The sequence below is a fragment of the Lepisosteus platostomus genome, chromosome 26, assembly GCF_059453375.1.
Source record: "Lepisosteus platostomus isolate fLepPlt1 chromosome 26, fLepPlt1.hap1, whole genome shotgun sequence".
Taxonomy (NCBI): Eukaryota; Metazoa; Chordata; class Actinopteri; order Semionotiformes; family Lepisosteidae; genus Lepisosteus; species Lepisosteus platostomus.
In genome coordinates this window covers 3,849,663-3,867,110 of record NC_142636.1, presented here as the reverse complement: position 1 = coordinate 3,867,110, position 17,448 = coordinate 3,849,663, and the positions used below count along the sequence as shown (strand labels likewise).

At 49.0% G+C, this 17,448-nt stretch overlaps 9 non-coding genes across 9 annotated transcripts; 5 read left to right on the top strand and 4 right to left on the bottom strand.

Moving 5' to 3' along the window:
• Nucleotides 1–670: 670 nt before the first annotated feature.
• trnal-cag (transfer RNA leucine (anticodon CAG)) lies at nt 671–753 on the top strand. Its single transcript has one exon. It is a non-coding gene; the product is annotated as a tRNA-Leu (tRNA).
• A 2,788-nt stretch (nt 754–3,541) lies between these two features.
• trnak-cuu (transfer RNA lysine (anticodon CUU)) lies at nt 3,542–3,614 on the bottom strand. The gene has a single exon. It is a non-coding gene; the product is annotated as a tRNA-Lys (tRNA).
• Nucleotides 3,615–4,786: 1,172 nt separating this feature from the next.
• Nucleotides 4,787–4,869, top strand: trnal-cag (transfer RNA leucine (anticodon CAG)). The gene has a single exon. It is a non-coding gene; the product is annotated as a tRNA-Leu (tRNA).
• Nucleotides 4,870–7,657: 2,788 nt separating this feature from the next.
• trnak-cuu (transfer RNA lysine (anticodon CUU)) lies at nt 7,658–7,730 on the bottom strand. The gene has a single exon. It is a non-coding gene; the product is annotated as a tRNA-Lys (tRNA).
• Nucleotides 7,731–8,902: 1,172 nt separating this feature from the next.
• On the top strand, nt 8,903–8,985 carry trnal-cag (transfer RNA leucine (anticodon CAG)). Its single transcript has one exon. It is a non-coding gene; the product is annotated as a tRNA-Leu (tRNA).
• Nucleotides 8,986–11,773: 2,788 nt separating this feature from the next.
• Nucleotides 11,774–11,846, bottom strand: trnak-cuu (transfer RNA lysine (anticodon CUU)). Its single transcript has one exon. It is a non-coding gene; the product is annotated as a tRNA-Lys (tRNA).
• A 1,172-nt stretch (nt 11,847–13,018) lies between these two features.
• Nucleotides 13,019–13,101, top strand: trnal-cag (transfer RNA leucine (anticodon CAG)). The gene has a single exon. It is a non-coding gene; the product is annotated as a tRNA-Leu (tRNA).
• A 2,788-nt stretch (nt 13,102–15,889) lies between these two features.
• Nucleotides 15,890–15,962, bottom strand: trnak-cuu (transfer RNA lysine (anticodon CUU)). Its single transcript has one exon. It is a non-coding gene; the product is annotated as a tRNA-Lys (tRNA).
• Nucleotides 15,963–17,134: 1,172 nt separating this feature from the next.
• On the top strand, nt 17,135–17,217 carry trnal-cag (transfer RNA leucine (anticodon CAG)). Its single transcript has one exon. It is a non-coding gene; the product is annotated as a tRNA-Leu (tRNA).
• Nucleotides 17,218–17,448: the final 231 nt, after the last annotated feature.

The window sequence follows — 17,448 nt, the reverse complement described above, 5'->3', positions numbered from 1 at the left end:
TAATTACTAATGCGACCGAGTGTGCTGGCTGTTCCTGGTTCGTAATGATTAACGCGAGAAATCAATATAAACATAACTGCTTCGATTTCGAGGTTCAGTTGAAGCTTTCAAAGAAACTATCAAAGACCTCAGAACAACCGAAGACACATTTGGTCATCTCCGTATTGGTGAAGATTAAAGAGTCCCGCAAGTGTCAAGCTTGCACAAACACACACGAGAGAGAAACTCAGGACAGAATTTAAAGAAAGGGAGACGCAGACTATTTGAAGGCACTTTGCTAACCCAATGGCATGCTTAGGAATCGTGCATAGGACACATGTAGCAGAGGATGGTTTCGATCCATCGACCTCTGGGTTATGGGCCCAGCACGCTTCCGCTGCGCCACTCTGCTGACGGCCTCTCTGCGTGTGGCGCACAACTGCTCTTTTTATTTCCTACATAAGTGATGAAAGAGTTGAAAGTTTCAACGACAAACGCAGACGTCACTTTGAGCGCTTGGTGTTGTAGCACAAATCATCACATGCTGCTCTACACTGGATTATAAAAGCCGACACATTTTCCAAACATTTTAATGCTGGAGTCACACTGTAGTATTAATAACAGTGCGATACTCGAGGAGCGTAGTGGGATCGCGGTGGCTCATCAGACCGCCCCGGGACAGGGGGCCCGCGTCAGGATGGCCGAGCGGTCTAAGGCGCTGCGTTCAGGTCGCAGTCTCCCCTGGAGGCGTGGGTTCGAATCCCACTCCTGACAAAAAGCTTGCTCAGTGCCGTCTCCAGTCGGGTGCAAATGGGTGAAGCAGCCTGACGCAGGGAACGTGCGCCGATAGGCGTAGGTGTATCCCCTGCCTCTTCCGATTTAGCTCGTGCTCCATAGGATGGAAGCGGATGCTCTGGCTTTTTGACTCGAATATAACCTGATCACAACAGAAGGCCGTGCAGCCCAGTGCTGGTTTAAGAATGCCTCGTGTCTTCAGGCCCCTATTCCTTCAGGTTACCCCTTTGGAATAGTCGTCCGAAAAAGACGGGAAAGGAAAAGCATGTAAGCTCCCACACACTGCGTTAGCATTAGCGGTTGGAATCTGATGGGAGAAAAGCAACCTGGCTCGCCGTCAAGCAATCCATCCCTGGTCTCCCACGTGACAGGCGGGGATACGCACCACTATACTAACGAGGAGCGCTTGCTTGGCGCTTGAAGACACTTCCTCTTGCGGCTACTACTGTTTCCGGTTTCGTCTTTTCTTTTCATTCCTCCCAGAGGAGCGCATGAAAACGTTTCCATCTGCGCCATCCTCACCCCTCCAATGCTATGGTCCCTGCTCCTCCTGGTGCACTGCAAACACTCATTCAGCCGGTTCTTTCAGTTTGAATCATTAGGTCTTCAAAGGCTGGAAGTAGGGCGCAAGACATGCCAATGCCAAAAGCGTGGCTGTGTGCTTCCAGCTGTGAAATGTCACTGGTGGATGTTGAAGACATTACTTCCAAGGCAGCAGGTCCAAGCGATTTAGCGTTTGTACAAGAAGCAGGAAGAGAGAAACGGCACTCCGCCTTTTTCTGGGCAGGCCGAAGCGACAGGAGAAGGGCGCCGTAGTGGGCAGGATTCGAGCCGACGCGGGGAGACCCCAATGGCTTTCTAGCCCATCGCCTTAACCGCTCGGCCACGACTACAGGGAGCGCCGCCGCCGCCGGCTTGCGATCATTTAACACGGAGGGCGAGGCGGCGGCGGTAACCTTTTTCAATGTCGCTCTCCGTTTCCCCAGAAAAAAAGCCAAATGACATGCTAGCACTCGGACACCCTTCAGAAGACTGAAGGGTGGCTTAAAGCTGGAAGGATTAGGTCTCCCCGTTCCGACGCGACAATCGAACTTCCTTAGGCAGAGAGAAAGCAACATCGAGGAGCGTCAACAAGACTTTAGAAGCTGCGCCACACGCCACTTTCAGTCGCAGACACAGCAGTTTTAAAGGCAGGAATCGCCTTTGCGAACGCCATGAGAAACAGAACGCAAGCTCAGGTCCTGCGGTTTAACAAACAGCCACGGCTTTCATGCGACTGGACATTTCTTTTCTGGAGCGAATTCACTTTCAACTTCAAGAAATTCACACAACTTGCGAAATACGAAATACAAATCTGGCTCATCGCTGCACAAGAAATACCGCCGGCTGGCAAGAAAATGACAACGGTGTTTTTCCTTAACGAAAAACTTCCCATGGAGAAAAACAACGGCTGTGCGTCTCTGTCGGCTTGATTCAGTTTAATGCAAGTATTCATTCTCCTCCTGGAAAATACAGCTTGCGAAAGATGAAATACAATTCTTGGCTTTTCTGGGTGAGTGCAGAAGAAATCCTGCCGGCTGGCAGAAGAATTCCAGCCTTTTTTACTCTTTAACCAGAAACTTGCGAATGATACAAAGCAAGCGGGGTGCGTTTCTGTGCAGCTGTTAACTGAACAGCTGCTGCTTCAAGCCCACCCAGGGCTCATTCCGATTTCAACATCATGCCCCCTGAAGGTAGACTGGATTTCTTTGCGAATCATTCACCCTTTGGACGTTTCAGGAAAGGTGCGTGTCGATGCCAGACTTGAAAAGCTTTCCATACAAAGAAACAACATAGTGCTTTTGATTGATGGGAAACGGCAAGAGCGGTTTGAGCAGCTCCGGCCTCTCAACCGCTTTACAATGTGATCGGCACCTCGGTAGCCAGTTTAGAAGGCTGAAAAGGATGCTGGAAGCACAGCGACGTTCTAAAACCAGCGCTTGAAAAGCATCTGCATACATAAAATGTCCATTTCCCCAAAGCTGAATCTGCATCTTCAGAAGATTGTCAGCTATACGTTTTCGTTCTTTGTTTCCTTTTTTTACGACAAGCTTTCGAGAAATGAACTGTCTATTGTGATGAAGGCTGCATTAGAAATTGTGCATCTAGCTTAGTTCAATGAAATCGGGAGGTGCACCTGTCTCAAGCGGATGGCTCTTTGCAGGCACACTACGGAAACCTGCGGGCGCAAGTTGGGAGAAGTGACTCTTGCAGAGTGTTGAGCTTCGAGAAGAGGGCTCCGCTCAGGAAGATATTTCCACATGTTGAAGAGTCGCTTTTCGCCCTTTCTTTCCCACATTTTTCCAGTGCGGTTATTGATCGCGTTCAAAATGTTTTCCCAACGTACGTGTTACCTGCAAAATCACAGTGAAACTGTTATGCCGAAAAGATTCCTAATAGTTATTGTATTAGAATAGCTCTCCAATTTCTTAGCCTTCGTACACGCAATGTTTAAGGAAACGCTAGAGTAAATGAAACTGTAAATAGACAGGAGCTCTTCTTAGTTTTCATACAAGTTATGATGGCTGCAGCTCCTATCTGCGTCCGGGTGACCGGAGCCAAGGGATTATCTGCGGAACCTTTGATTTATCTCTCGGGCAAGGAGCTAGATACGCCCTTATCATCTCGGTTTGATCACACCTGTGCATTAAAACGCAGTGCTCGGTACCATCGAGGTGTAAGAGGTTCAAGGATGAGCGGGAAACTTTGTTAATAGGGAGACGGGCACCGCCCAACGTGGGGCTCGAACCCACGACCCTGAGATTAAGAGTCTCATGCTCTACCGACTGAGCTAGCCGGGCGCCGGTGGAGCTGGTGGTTAACTTGTCCCTGTTGACGGCAATTTGACAAGGTATACTTCCTGGCTTTTCATCATGTGCTGACCGGATTCGAGAGTAGCACACCCTGTTCTTTGTTGATTACTGTACCTCCAGCAGCGCAAATGTCAGTAATCATTGAAATGTACGACCTACAATCTCCTCAGCATGCCCGCGTGGACTCCTCAGTGATCATCCTTCTACGTTCTGCTGTAGTTTTCATGCAAGTGAAAACCGTGCTCCAAATAACAGCGGCACAGTTGTATCCTGCGGTAAGCATTCTTCTAATTCCATCGTTTTGCTCCAGGTAAAAGGTAGCGCATCATAGTGTTGATATTCCAAGGTTTCAGAGTCCGTATTGGATGGCTTGGATGCAGACATCGCTCAGAGCTCCCAGTATGATTTTCCCGAGTTCAGTTTTGCAGTGTTTTAGTGCTTTACTACTTCCAGTGGGCCTTTGAATGCTCTGCTAAGTAGAGACGTGACATAATTACTAATGCGACCGAGTGTGCTGGCTGTTCCTGGTTCGTAATGATTAACGCGAGAAATCAATATAAACATAACTGCTTCGATTTCGAGGTTCAGTTGAAGCTTTCAAAGAAACTATCAAAGACCTCAGAACAACCGAAGACACATTTGGTCATCTCCGTATTGGTGAAGATTAAAGAGTCCCGCAAGTGTCAAGCTTGCACAAACACACACGAGAGAGAAACTCAGGACAGAATTTAAAGAAAGGGAGACGCAGACTATTTGAAGGCACTTTGCTAACCCAATGGCATGCTTAGGAATCGTGCATAGGACACATGTAGCAGAGGATGGTTTCGATCCATCGACCTCTGGGTTATGGGCCCAGCACGCTTCCGCTGCGCCACTCTGCTGACGGCCTCTCTGCGTGTGGCGCACAACTGCTCTTTTTATTTCCTACATAAGTGATGAAAGAGTTGAAAGTTTCAACGACAAACGCAGACGTCACTTTGAGCGCTTGGTGTTGTAGCACAAATCATCACATGCTGCTCTACACTGGATTCTAAAAGCCGACACATTTTCCAAACATTTTAATGCTGGAGTCACACTGTAGTATTAATAACAGTGCGATACTCGAGGAGCGTAGTGGGATCGCGGTGGCTCATCAGACCGCCCCGGGACAGGGGGCCCGCGTCAGGATGGCCGAGCGGTCTAAGGCGCTGCGTTCAGGTCGCAGTCTCCCCTGGAGGCGTGGGTTCGAATCCCACTCCTGACAAAAAGCTTGCTCAGTGCCGTCTCCAGTCGGGTGCAAATGGGTGAAGCAGCCTGACGCAGGGAACGTGCGCCGATAGGCGTAGGTGTATCCCCTGCCTCTTCCGATTTAGCTCGTGCTCCATAGGATGGAAGCGGATGCTCTGGCTTTTTGACTCGAATATAACCTGATCACAACAGAAGGCCGTGCAGCCCAGTGCTGGTTTAAGAATGCCTCGTGTCTTCAGGCCCCTATTCCTTCAGGTTACCCCTTTGGAATAGTCGTCCGAAAAAGACGGGAAAGGAAAAGCATGTAAGCTCCCACACACTGCGTTAGCATTAGCGGTTGGAATCTGATGGGAGAAAAGCAACCTGGCTCGCCGTCAAGCAATCCATCCCTGGTCTCCCACGTGACAGGCGGGGATACGCACCACTATACTAACGAGGAGCGCTTGCTTGGCGCTTGAAGACACTTCCTCTTGCGGCTACTACTGTTTCCGGTTTCGTCTTTTCTTTTCATTCCTCCCAGAGGAGCGCATGAAAACGTTTCCATCTGCGCCATCCTCACCCCTCCAATGCTATGGTCCCTGCTCCTCCTGGTGCACTGCAAACACTCATTCAGCCGGTTCTTTCAGTTTGAATAATTAGGTCTTCAAAGGCTGGAAGTAGGGCGCAAGACATGCCAATGCCAAAAGCGTGGCTGTGTGCTTCCAGCTGTGAAATGTCACTGGTGGATGTTGAAGACATTACTTCCAAGGCAGCAGGTCCAAGCGATTTAGCGTTTGTACAAGAAGCAGGAAGAGAGAAACGGCACTCCGCCTTTTTCTGGGCAGGCCGAAGCGACAGGAGAAGGGCGCCGTAGTGGGCAGGATTCGAGCCGACGCGGGGAGACCCCAATGGCTTTCTAGCCCATCGCCTTAACCGCTCGGCCACGACTACAGGGAGCGCCGCCGCCGCCGGCTTGCGATCATTTAACACGGAGGGCGAGGCGGCGGCGGTAACCTTTTTCAATGTCGCTCTCCGTTTCCCCAGAAAAAAAGCCAAATGACATGCTAGCACTCGGACACCCTTCAGAAGACTGAAGGGTGGCTTAAAGCTGGAAGGATTAGGTCTCCCCGTTCCGACGCGACAATCGAACTTCCTTAGGCAGAGAGAAAGCAACATCGAGGAGCGTCAACAAGACTTTAGAAGCTGCGCCACACGCCACTTTCAGTCGCAGACACAGCAGTTTTAAAGGCAGGAATCGCCTTTGCGAACGCCATGAGAAACAGAACGCAAGCTCAGGTCCTGCGGTTTAACAAACAGCCACGGCTTTCATGCGACTGGACATTTCTTTTCTGGAGCGAATTCACTTTCAACTTCAAGAAATTCACACAACTTGCGAAATACGAAATACAAATCTGGCTCATCGCTGCACAAGAAATACCGCCGGCTGGCAAGAAAATGACAACGGTGTTTTTCCTTAACGAAAAACTTCCCATGGAGAAAAACAACGGCTGTGCGTCTCTGTCGGCTTGATTCAGTTTAATGCAAGTATTCATTCTCCTCCTGGAAAATACAGCTTGCGAAAGATGAAATACAATTCTTGGCTTTTCTGGGTGAGTGCAGAAGAAATCCTGCCGGCTGGCAGAAGAATTCCAGCCTTTTTTACTCTTTAACCAGAAACTTGCGAATGATACAAAGCAAGCGGGGTGCGTTTCTGTGCAGCTGTTAACTGAACAGCTGCTGCTTCAAGCCCACCCAGGGCTCATTCCGATTTCAACATCATGCCCCCTGAAGGTAGACTGGATTTCTTTGCGAATCATTCACCCTTTGGACGTTTCAGGAAAGGTGCGTGTCGATGCCAGACTTGAAAAGCTTTCCATACAAAGAAACAACATAGTGCTTTTGATTGATGGGAAACGGCAAGAGCGGTTTGAGCAGCTCCGGCCTCTCAACCGCTTTACAATGTGATCGGCACCTCGGTAGCCAGTTTAGAAGGCTGAAAAGGATGCTGGAAGCACAGCGACGTTCTAAAACCAGCGCTTGAAAAGCATCTGCATACATAAAATGTCCATTTCCCCAAAGCTGAATCTGCATCTTCAGAAGATTGTCAGCTATACGTTTTCGTTCTTTGTTTCCTTTTTTTACGACAAGCTTTCGAGAAATGAACTGTCTATTGTGATGAAGGCTGCATTAGAAATTGTGCATCTAGCTTAGTTCAATGAAATCGGGAGGTGCACCTGTCTCAAGCGGATGGCTCTTTGCAGGCACACTACGGAAACCTGCGGGCGCAAGTTGGGAGAAGTGACTCTTGCAGAGTGTTGAGCTTCGAGAAGAGGGCTCCGCTCAGGAAGATATTTCCACATGTTGAAGAGTCGCTTTTCGCCCTTTCTTTCCCACATTTTTCCAGTGCGGTTATTGATCGCGTTCAAAATGTTTTCCCAACGTACGTGTTACCTGCAAAATCACAGTGAAACTGTTATGCCGAAAAGATTCCTAATAGTTATTGTATTAGAATAGCTCTCCAATTTCTTAGCCTTCGTACACGCAATGTTTAAGGAAACGCTAGAGTAAATGAAACTGTAAATAGACAGGAGCTCTTCTTAGTTTTCATACAAGTTATGATGGCTGCAGCTCCTATCTGCGTCCGGGTGACCGGAGCCAAGGGATTATCTGCGGAACCTTTGATTTATCTCTCGGGCAAGGAGCTAGATACGCCCTTTTCATCTCGGTTTGATCACACCTGTGCATTAAAACGCAGTGCTCGGTACCATCGAGGTGTAAGAGGTTCAAGGATGAGCGGGAAACTTTGTTAATAGGGAGACGGGCACCGCCCAACGTGGGGCTCGAACCCACGACCCTGAGATTAAGAGTCTCATGCTCTACCGACTGAGCTAGCCGGGCGCCGGTGGAGCTGGTGGTTAACTTGTCCCTGTTGACGGCAATTTGACAAGGTATACTTCCTGGCTTTTCATCATGTGCTGACCGGATTCGAGAGTAGCACACCCTGTTCTTTGTTGATTACTGTACCTCCAGCAGCGCAAATGTCAGTAATCATTGAAATGTACGACCTACAATCTCCTCAGCATGCCCGCGTGGACTCCTCAGTGATCATCCTTCTACGTTCTGCTGTAGTTTTCATGCAAGTGAAAACCGTGCTCCAAATAACAGCGGCACAGTTGTATCCTGCGGTAAGCATTCTTCTAATTCCATCGTTTTGCTCCAGGTAAAAGGTAGCGCATCATAGTGTTGATATTCCAAGGTTTCAGAGTCCGTATTGGATGGCTTGGATGCAGACATCGCTCAGAGCTCCCAGTATGATTTTCCCGAGTTCAGTTTTGCAGTGTTTTAGTGCTTTACTACTTCCAGTGGGCCTTTGAATGCTCTGCTAAGTAGAGACGTGACATAATTACTAATGCGACCGAGTGTGCTGGCTGTTCCTGGTTCGTAATGATTAACGCGAGAAATCAATATAAACATAACTGCTTCGATTTCGAGGTTCAGTTGAAGCTTTCAAAGAAACTATCAAAGACCTCAGAACAACCGAAGACACATTTGGTCATCTCCGTATTGGTGAAGATTAAAGAGTCCCGCAAGTGTCAAGCTTGCACAAACACACACGAGAGAGAAACTCAGGACAGAATTTAAAGAAAGGGAGACGCAGACTATTTGAAGGCACTTTGCTAACCCAATGGCATGCTTAGGAATCGTGCATAGGACACATGTAGCAGAGGATGGTTTCGATCCATCGACCTCTGGGTTATGGGCCCAGCACGCTTCCGCTGCGCCACTCTGCTGACGGCCTCTCTGCGTGTGGCGCACAACTGCTCTTTTTATTTCCTACATAAGTGATGAAAGAGTTGAAAGTTTCAACGACAAACGCAGACGTCACTTTGAGCGCTTGGTGTTGTAGCACAAATCATCACATGCTGCTCTACACTGGATTCTAAAAGCCGACACATTTTCCAAACATTTTAATGCTGGAGTCACACTGTAGTATTAATAACAGTGCGATACTCGAGGAGCGTAGTGGGATCGCGGTGGCTCATCAGACCGCCCCGGGACAGGGGGCCCGCGTCAGGATGGCCGAGCGGTCTAAGGCGCTGCGTTCAGGTCGCAGTCTCCCCTGGAGGCGTGGGTTCGAATCCCACTCCTGACAAAAAGCTTGCTCAGTGCCCTCTCCAGTCGGGTGCAAATGGGTGAAGCAGCCTGACGCAGGGAACGTGCGCCGATAGGCGTAGGTGTATCCCCTGCCTCTTCCGATTTAGCTCGTGCTCCATAGGATGGAAGCGGATGCTCTGGCTTTTTGACTCGAATATAACCTGATCACAACAGAAGGCCGTGCAGCCCAGTGCTGGTTTAAGAATGCCTCGTGTCTTCAGGCCCCTATTCCTTCAGGTTACCCCTTTGGAATAGTCGTCCGAAAAAGACGGGAAAGGAAAAGCATGTAAGCTCCCACACACTGCGTTAGCATTAGCGGTTGGAATCTGATGGGAGAAAAGCAACCTGGCTCGCCGTCAAGCAATCCATCCCTGGTCTCCCACGTGACAGGCGGGGATACGCACCACTATACTAACGAGGAGCGCTTGCTTGGCGCTTGAAGACACTTCCTCTTGCGGCTACTACTGTTTCCGGTTTCGTCTTTTCTTTTCATTCCTCCCAGAGGAGCGCATGAAAACGTTTCCATCTGCGCCATCCTCACCCCTCCAATGCTATGGTCCCTGCTCCTCCTGGTGCACTGCAAACACTCATTCAGCCGGTTCTTTCAGTTTGAATAATTAGGTCTTCAAAGGCTGGAAGTAGGGCGCAAGACATGCCAATGCCAAAAGCGTGGCTGTGTGCTTCCAGCTGTGAAATGTCACTGGTGGATGTTGAAGACATTACTTCCAAGGCAGCAGGTCCAAGCGATTTAGCGTTTGTACAAGAAGCAGGAAGAGAGAAACGGCACTCCGCCTTTTTCTGGGCAGGCCGAAGCGACAGGAGAAGGGCGCCGTAGTGGGCAGGATTCGAGCCGACGCGGGGAGACCCCAATGGCTTTCTAGCCCATCGCCTTAACCGCTCGGCCACGACTACAGGGAGCGCCGCCGCCGCCGGCTTGCGATCATTTAACACGGAGGGCGAGGCGGCGGCGGTAACCTTTTTCAATGTCGCTCTCCGTTTCCCCAGAAAAAAAGCCAAATGACATGCTAGCACTCGGACACCCTTCAGAAGACTGAAGGGTGGCTTAAAGCTGGAAGGATTAGGTCTCCCCGTTCCGACGCGACAATCGAACTTCCTTAGGCAGAGAGAAAGCAACATCGAGGAGCGTCAACAAGACTTTAGAAGCTGCGCCACACGCCACTTTCAGTCGCAGACACAGCAGTTTTAAAGGCAGGAATCGCCTTTGCGAACGCCATGAGAAACAGAACGCAAGCTCAGGTCCTGCGGTTTAACAAACAGCCACGGCTTTCATGCGACTGGACATTTCTTTTCTGGAGCGAATTCACTTTCAACTTCAAGAAATTCACACAACTTGCGAAATACGAAATACAAATCTGGCTCATCGCTGCACAAGAAATACCGCCGGCTGGCAAGAAAATGACAACGGTGTTTTTCCTTAACGAAAAACTTCCCATGGAGAAAAACAACGGCTGTGCGTCTCTGTCGGCTTGATTCAGTTTAATGCAAGTATTCATTCTCCTCCTGGAAAATACAGCTTGCGAAAGATGAAATACAATTCTTGGCTTTTCTGGGTGAGTGCAGAAGAAATCCTGCCGGCTGGCAGAAGAATTCCAGCCTTTTTTACTCTTTAACCAGAAACTTGCGAATGATACAAAGCAAGCGGGGTGCGTTTCTGTGCAGCTGTTAACTGAACAGCTGCTGCTTCAAGCCCACCCAGGGCTCATTCCGATTTCAACATCATGCCCCCTGAAGGTAGACTGGATTTCTTTGCGAATCATTCACCCTTTGGACGTTTCAGGAAAGGTGCGTGTCGATGCCAGACTTGAAAAGCTTTCCATACAAAGAAACAACATAGTGCTTTTGATTGATGGGAAACGGCAAGAGCGGTTTGAGCAGCTCCGGCCTCTCAACCGCTTTACAATGTGATCGGCACCTCGGTAGCCAGTTTAGAAGGCTGAAAAGGATGCTGGAAGCACAGCGACGTTCTAAAACCAGCGCTTGAAAAGCATCTGCATACATAAAATGTCCATTTCCCCAAAGCTGAATCTGCATCTTCAGAAGATTGTCAGCTATACGTTTTCGTTCTCTGTTTCCTTTTTTTACGACAAGCTTTCGAGAAATGAACTGTCTATTGTGATGAAGGCTGCATTAGAAATTGTGCATCTAGCTTAGTTCAATGAAATCGGGAGGTGCACCTGTCTCAAGCGGATGGCTCTTTGCAGGCACACTACGGAAACCTGCGGGCGCAAGTTGGGAGAAGTGACTCTTGCAGAGTGTTGAGCTTCGAGAAGAGGGCTCCGCTCAGGAAGATATTTCCACATGTTGAAGAGTCGCTTTTCGCCCTTTCTTTCCCACATTTTTCCAGTGCGGTTATTGATCGCGTTCAAAATGTTTTCCCAACGTACGTGTTACCTGCAAAATCACAGTGAAACTGTTATGCCGAAAAGATTCCTAATAGTTATTGTATTAGAATAGCTCTCCAATTTCTTAGCCTTCGTACACGCAATGTTTAAGGAAACGCTAGAGTAAATGAAACTGTAAATAGACAGGAGCTCTTCTTAGTTTTCATACAAGTTATGATGGCTGCAGCTCCTATCTGCGTCCGGGTGACCGGAGCCAAGGGATTATCTGCGGAACCTTTGATTTATCTCTCGGGCAAGGAGCTAGATACGCCCTTTTCATCTCGGTTTGATCACACCTGTGCATTAAAACGCAGTGCTCGGTACCATCGAGGTGTAAGAGGTTCAAGGATGAGCGGGAAACTTTGTTAATAGGGAGACGGGCACCGCCCAACGTGGGGCTCGAACCCACGACCCTGAGATTAAGAGTCTCATGCTCTACCGACTGAGCTAGCCGGGCGCCGGTGGAGCTGGTGGTTAACTTGTCCCTGTTGACGGCAATTTGACAAGGTATACTTCCTGGCTTTTCATCATGTGCTGACCGGATTCGAGAGTAGCACACCCTGTTCTTTGTTGATTACTGTACCTCCAGCAGCGCAAATGTCAGTAATCATTGAAATGTACGACCTACAATCTCCTCAGCATGCCCGCGTGGACTCCTCAGTGATCATCCTTCTACGTTCTGCTGTAGTTTTCATGCAAGTGAAAACCGTGCTCCAAATAACAGCGGCACAGTTGTATCCTGCGGTAAGCATTCTTCTAATTCCATCGTTTTGCTCCAGGTAAAAGGTAGCGCATCATAGTGTTGATATTCCAAGGTTTCAGAGTCCGTATTGGATGGCTTGGATGCAGACATCGCTCAGAGCTCCCAGTATGATTTTCCCGAGTTCAGTTTTGCAGTGTTTTAGTGCTTTACTACTTCCAGTGGGCCTTTGAATGCTCTGCTAAGTAGAGACGTGACATAATTACTAATGCGACCGAGTGTGCTGGCTGTTCCTGGTTCGTAATGATTAACGCGAGAAATCAATATAAACATAACTGCTTCGATTTCGAGGTTCAGTTGAAGCTTTCAAAGAAACTATCAAAGACCTCAGAACAACCGAAGACACATTTGGTCATCTCCGTATTGGTGAAGATTAAAGAGTCCCGCAAGTGTCAAGCTTGCACAAACACACACGAGAGAGAAACTCAGGACAGAATTTAAAGAAAGGGAGACGCAGACTATTTGAAGGCACTTTGCTAACCCAATGGCATGCTTAGGAATCGTGCATAGGACACATGTAGCAGAGGATGGTTTCGATCCATCGACCTCTGGGTTATGGGCCCAGCACGCTTCCGCTGCGCCACTCTGCTGACGGCCTCTCTGCGTGTGGCGCACAACTGCTCTTTTTATTTCCTACATAAGTGATGAAAGAGTTGAAAGTTTCAACGACAAACGCAGACGTCACTTTGAGCGCTTGGTGTTGTAGCACAAATCATCACATGCTGCTCTACACTGGATTCTAAAAGCCGACACATTTTCCAAACATTTTAATGCTGGAGTCACACTGTAGTATTAATAACAGTGCGATACTCGAGGAGCGTAGTGGGATCGCGGTGGCTCATCAGACCGCCCCGGGACAGGGGGCCCGCGTCAGGATGGCCGAGCGGTCTAAGGCGCTGCGTTCAGGTCGCAGTCTCCCCTGGAGGCGTGGGTTCGAATCCCACTCCTGACAAAAAGCTTGCTCAGTGCCGTCTCCAGTCGGGTGCAAATGGGTGAAGCAGCCTGACGCAGGGAACGTGCGCCGATAGGCGTAGGTGTATCCCCTGCCTCTTCCGATTTAGCTCGTGCTCCATAGGATGGAAGCGGATGCTCTGGCTTTTTGACTCGAATATAACCTGATCACAACAGAAGGCCGTGCAGCCCAGTGCTGGTTTAAGAATGCCTCGTGTCTTCAGGCCCCTATTCCTTCAGGTTACCCCTTTGGAATAGTCGTCCGAAAAAGACGGGAAAGGAAAAGCATGTAAGCTCCCACACACTGCGTTAGCATTAGCGGTTGGAATCTGATGGGAGAAAAGCAACCTGGCTCGCCGTCAAGCAATCCATCCCTGGTCTCCCACGTGACAGGCGGGGATACGCACCACTATACTAACGAGGAGCGCTTGCTTGGCGCTTGAAGACACTTCCTCTTGCGGCTACTACTGTTTCCGGTTTCGTCTTTTCTTTTCATTCCTCCCAGAGGAGCGCATGAAAACGTTTCCATCTGCGCCATCCTCACCCCTCCAATGCTATGGTCCCTGCTCCTCCTGGTGCACTGCAAACACTCATTCAGCCGGTTCTTTCAGTTTGAATAATTAGGTCTTCAAAGGCTGGAAGTAGGGCGCAAGACATGCCAATGCCAAAAGCGTGGCTGTGTGCTTCCAGCTGTGAAATGTCACTGGTGGATGTTGAAGACATTACTTCCAAGGCAGCAGGTCCAAGCGATTTAGCGTTTGTACAAGAAGCAGGAAGAGAGAAACGGCACTCCGCCTTTTTCTGGGCAGGCCGAAGCGACAGGAGAAGGGCGCCGTAGTGGGCAGGATTCGAGCCGACGCGGGGAGACCCCAATGGCTTTCTAGCCCATCGCCTTAACCGCTCGGCCACGACTACAGGGAGCGCCGCCGCCGCCGGCTTGCGATCATTTAACACGGAGGGCGAGGCGGCGGCGGTAACCTTTTTCAATGTCGCTCTCCGTTTCCCCAGAAAAAAAGCCAAATGACATGCTAGCACTCGGACACCCTTCAGAAGACTGAAGGGTGGCTTAAAGCTGGAAGGATTAGGTCTCCCCGTTCCGACGCGACAATCGAACTTCCTTAGGCAGAGAGAAAGCAACATCGAGGAGCGTCAACAAGACTTTAGAAGCTGCGCCACACGCCACTTTCAGTCGCAGACACAGCAGTTTTAAAGGCAGGAATCGCCTTTGCGAACGCCATGAGAAACAGAACGCAAGCTCAGGTCCTGCGGTTTAACAAACAGCCACGGCTTTCATGCGACTGGACATTTCTTTTCTGGAGCGAATTCACTTTCAACTTCAAGAAATTCACACAACTTGCGAAATACGAAATACAAATCTGGCTCATCGCTGCACAAGAAATACCGCCGGCTGGCAAGAAAATGACAACGGTGTTTTTCCTTAACGAAAAACTTCCCATGGAGAAAAACAACGGCTGTGCGTCTCTGTCGGCTTGATTCAGTTTAATGCAAGTATTCATTCTCCTCCTGGAAAATACAGCTTGCGAAAGATGAAATACAATTCTTGGCTTTTCTGGGTGAGTGCAGAAGAAATCCTGCCGGCTGGCAGAAGAATTCCAGCCTTTTTTACTCTTTAACCAGAAACTTGCGAATGATACAAAGCAAGCGGGGTGCGTTTCTGTGCAGCTGTTAACTGAACAGCTGCTGCTTCAAGCCCACCCAGGGCTCATTCCGATTTCAACATCATGCCCCCTGAAGGTAGACTGGATTTCTTTGCGAATCATTCACCCTTTGGACGTTTCAGGAAAGGTGCGTGTCGATGCCAGACTTGAAAAGCTTTCCATACAAAGAAACAACATAGTGCTTTTGATTGATGGGAAACGGCAAGAGCGGTTTGAGCAGCTCCGGCCTCTCAACCGCTTTACAATGTGATCGGCACCTCGGTAGCCAGTTTAGAAGGCTGAAAAGGATGCTGGAAGCACAGCGACGTTCTAAAACCAGCGCTTGAAAAGCATCTGCATACATAAAATGTCCATTTCCCCAAAGCTGAATCTGCATCTTCAGAAGATTGTCAGCTATACGTTTTCGTTCTCTGTTTCCTTTTTTTACGACAAGCTTTCGAGAAATGAACTGTCTATTGTGATGAAGGCTGCATTAGAAATTGTGCATCTAGCTTAGTTCAATGAAATCGGGAGGTGCACCTGTCTCAAGCGGATGGCTCTTTGCAGGCACACTACGGAAACCTGCGGGCGCAAGTTGGGAGAAGTGACTCTTGCAGAGTGTTGAGCTTCGAGAAGAGGGCTCCGCTCAGGAAGATATTTCCACATGTTGAAGAGTCGCTTTTCGCCCTTTCTTTCCCACATTTTTCCAGTGCGGTTATTGATCGCGTTCAAAATGTTTTCCCAACGTACGTGTTACCTGCAAAATCACAGTGAAACTGTTATGCCGAAAAGATTCCTAATAGTTATTGTATTAGAATAGCTCTCCAATTTCTTAGCCTTCGTACACGCAATGTTTAAGGAAACGCTAGAGTAAATGAAACTGTAAATAGACAGGAGCTCTTCTTAGTTTTCATACAAGTTATGATGGCTGCAGCTCCTATCTGCGTCCGGGTGACCGGAGCCAAGGGATTATCTGCGGAACCTTTGATTTATCTCTCGGGCAAGGAGCTAGATACGCCCTTTTCATCTCGGTTTGATCACACCTGTGCATTAAAACGCAGTGCTCGGTACCATCGAGGTGTAAGAGGTTCAAGGATGAGCGGGAAACTTTGTTAATAGGGAGACGGGCACCGCCCAACGTGGGGCTCGAACCCACGACCCTGAGATTAAGAGTCTCATGCTCTACCGACTGAGCTAGCCGGGCGCCGGTGGAGCTGGTGGTTAACTTGTCCCTGTTGACGGCAATTTGACAAGGTATACTTCCTGGCTTTTCATCATGTGCTGACCGGATTCGAGAGTAGCACACCCTGTTCTTTGTTGATTACTGTACCTCCAGCAGCGCAAATGTCAGTAATCATTGAAATGTACGACCTACAATCTCCTCAGCATGCCCGCGTGGACTCCTCAGTGATCATCCTTCTACGTTCTGCTGTAGTTTTCATGCAAGTGAAAACCGTGCTCCAAATAACAGCGGCACAGTTGTATCCTGCGGTAAGCATTCTTCTAATTCCATCGTTTTGCTCCAGGTAAAAGGTAGCGCATCATAGTGTTGATATTCCAAGGTTTCAGAGTCCGTATTGGATGGCTTGGATGCAGACATCGCTCAGAGCTCCCAGTATGATTTTCCCGAGTTCAGTTTTGCAGTGTTTTAGTGCTTTACTACTTCCAGTGGGCCTTTGAATGCTCTGCTAAGTAGAGACGTGACATAATTACTAATGCGACCGAGTGTGCTGGCTGTTCCTGGTTCGTAATGATTAACGCGAGAAATCAATATAAACATAACTGCTTCGATTTCGAGGTTCAGTTGAAGCTTTCAAAGAAACTATCAAAGACCTCAGAACAACCGAAGACACATTTGGTCATCTCCGTATTGGTGAAGATTAAAGAGTCCCGCAAGTGTCAAGCTTGCACAAACACACACGAGAGAGAAACTCAGGACAGAATTTAAAGAAAGGGAGACGCAGACTATTTGAAGGCACTTTGCTAACCCAATGGCATGCTTAGGAATCGTGCATAGGACACATGTAGCAGAGGATGGTTTCGATCCATCGACCTCTGGGTTATGGGCCCAGCACGCTTCCGCTGCGCCACTCTGCTGACGGCCTCTCTGCGTGTGGCGCACAACTGCTCTTTTTATTTCCTACATAAGTGATGAAAGAGTTGAAAGTTTCAACGACAAACGCAGACGTCACTTTGAGCGCTTGGTGTTGTAGCACAAATCATCACATGCTGCTCTACACTGGATTCTAAAAGCCGACACATTTTCCAAACATTTTAATGCTGGAGTCACACTGTAGTATTAATAACAGTGCGATACTCGAGGAGCGTAGTGGGATCGCGGTGGCTCATCAGACCGCCCCGGGACAGGGGGCCCGCGTCAGGATGGCCGAGCGGTCTAAGGCGCTGCGTTCAGGTCGCAGTCTCCCCTGGAGGCGTGGGTTCGAATCCCACTCCTGACAAAAAGCTTGCTCAGTGCCGTCTCCAGTCGGGTGCAAATGGGTGAAGCAGCCTGACGCAGGGAACGTGCGCCGATAGGCGTAGGTGTATCCCCTGCCTCTTCCGATTTAGCTCGTGCTCCATAGGATGGAAGCGGATGCTCTGGCTTTTTGACTCGAATATAACCTGATCACAACAGAAGGCCGTGCAGCCCAGTGCTGGTTTAAGAATGCCTCGTGTCTTCAGGCCCCTAT